Here is a 2,413-nt window from a genome sequence, read left to right on the forward strand (position 1 = left end):
GGAAGGAAACAGAGTACTAAAAAAGAACCACGCACTCTCATCCGGACCAGAACGAACGACAGCTAAGTTAAATAAAAAATTCATAGGCCCATACATAATCACTAGAAAAGTCTCACCCACAATATACGAATTAACAACAGAGAGCGGTAGAAATATAGGAAAATGTCATATAGAAGACCTAAAATTATATACATAATCAAATAACACACCCCGAAAATAAACTAACATGTGTATTCACTCCACAGAAACAACATGGAAAATCAGCAAACAAAAATACCGGCCCTGATGACGCTACGACTGACGAAACCGACGACAACGACGACACAAACAGAAAAAACACCACTATTACAAACACCAGGACAGGCCCCACACCCACACAAATACGGACGCGACGGCACACACCAGACGGAGACCCGACGAACCCTACTACCGACACCCCCCACATACAGAAAGGTAATACAGACCACCACGACGACAACACACTTAACAACCACTGCACCCACAGCCACACAGAGACACTCACAAACACACACAACGATGACCACACACACAATTACACCCTCCGGACCAAGGCAATGCCCGAAATGCAACGGGCTGGTCCGGGGCACCAAATACACAGAACACATACAAACATGCACACAAACTAACACAGACACACCACACCCACCACAAAATATCACACACCCACAATCAGTTACCCACACCACACGAACCACGGCCACACACACGACTACACACCCACCCACCAAGAAACAAACACCCCATACAACCACACGCCCCACACCCACACCAACACCACGGTACACACCACCCCCTGCATCACCCCCTCAATGGACACACACCAGATTCGCGAGACCACAAACAACAGAAGACAGAATCTTACAGACATTCGCCAACATGGACAGACACACAGAATCGACACAGACAAAACAAACATGCAAACAACACACAGGACCACACCCCGAGATAATAGCCATAATTGCAAGTTTAGAACCAGCAAGCACCCTATACGACGAATTACGAGCACAAAAAGAAAGATACATGACCAGACGGACACACGAACGCACAAACACTGACGAAACAGAAGCCAGCACCTCAACACACCAACCACACACCACACATCAAACAGCACCACACAAAACACAACCCCCCAACACACCAGACACCGACAGCGACACAGATTCCACCACCTCCACCGCAGAGACAGTGATACACATCGAAACCACACACACAGGCACGCTACAAACACAAACGACGGACAACGACACAGACAGTAACACCGACACCACCTCACTCACGGACACAGTCGAACATACACAAACACCCCAACCAGCCACACACACCACACGGGACTCAAAACGATACAAAAAACGAAAATCAATACGGAAACAGAAAAAAGAACAAAACAGGAAACACTAGACAAACTGACAACACCAAACGGACGGACGAACAACGACGCACACACAACACGGGACGCAATACGATACAAAAAAAAAAAAAAGGGACAAAACAGAAAACACCAAATACACTAACAACACCAAACCGACGGACGAACAACGACAGACGGAGGCCAAAGAAACAGAACACAACCCAAAAAGAGAGAAGAGAAGGGAGAAGAAACCACGAGCCACGAGGTACAAAGAACAACGCAAAAACTCACCAAGACCCACACCGACGAGAGCCACCGAACCAAAACCAAAAATTCAAGTACAAAATAATATAAGAATAGAATAAGTTCATATAAGAGAAAAAAACATGATTTTGATTAAGACACACGAGACCAAGTAGAATAAGTAGATATAAGACGACCCACAACCCACACCAAACACACACCCCGCAAATACAACCCAACCTCCATCCCTTAACCCCGACAGATCGGAGCAGACAACACAGAAACAACAAAAATAACAAAAGGAGAATACACAGACGAAAGGACCACAAAATCCGTCACCGAAACCGGCTCACCCTATAGGCCTCGCCCCGCGTGGGGAGGGGGGAGTTGTGACGTTGCACCTAGAGTGCAAGTCACAACAAACCCCAAACCCGCGGGGAAGAGCCGAACGGGTGAGCCCTGTCCCGTCGGGAAAGACCCGAACATCACCGAAGCCCCCCGACGCTCGGCAGAGCCGAGCGCGAGATTCAGTACGAGCACGGCAGTAGCAGCAGCCACACCGGCGTAGACCAAACCTAAGAGCGAAAGAGAGAGAGAGAGAGAAAGAAAGAGAGAGAGTCACCGACACACACAAACACCGAACACCCAGCTACCCTCCACCGCACCTCGAGACATCCACCCACACACGTCAACGTCACCAGGTTAGCCTGCCTTCTACCGCCGATCTGCTCCTCCCCTCGCAATACCAACCCTGTCTACCACACACTCCCCGTCACTCTACACCACCCTCCCCTCGCCATA

General features: G+C 48.8%; 1 long non-coding RNA gene across 1 annotated transcript; it reads left to right on the plus strand.

Moving 5' to 3' along the window:
* Positions 1-300: 300 nt before the first annotated feature.
* LOC124308990 (uncharacterized) lies at positions 301-535 on the plus strand. Its single transcript, XR_006909159.1, has 2 exons — positions 301-453; positions 506-535. It is a non-coding gene; the product is annotated as an uncharacterized LOC124308990 (long non-coding RNA).
* The last annotated feature ends 1,878 nt before the right edge of the window (positions 536-2,413 follow it).

This window comes from Neodiprion virginianus, chromosome 7 (assembly GCF_021901495.1).
Source record: "Neodiprion virginianus isolate iyNeoVirg1 chromosome 7, iyNeoVirg1.1, whole genome shotgun sequence".
NCBI lineage: Eukaryota > Metazoa > Arthropoda > Insecta > Hymenoptera > Diprionidae > Neodiprion > Neodiprion virginianus.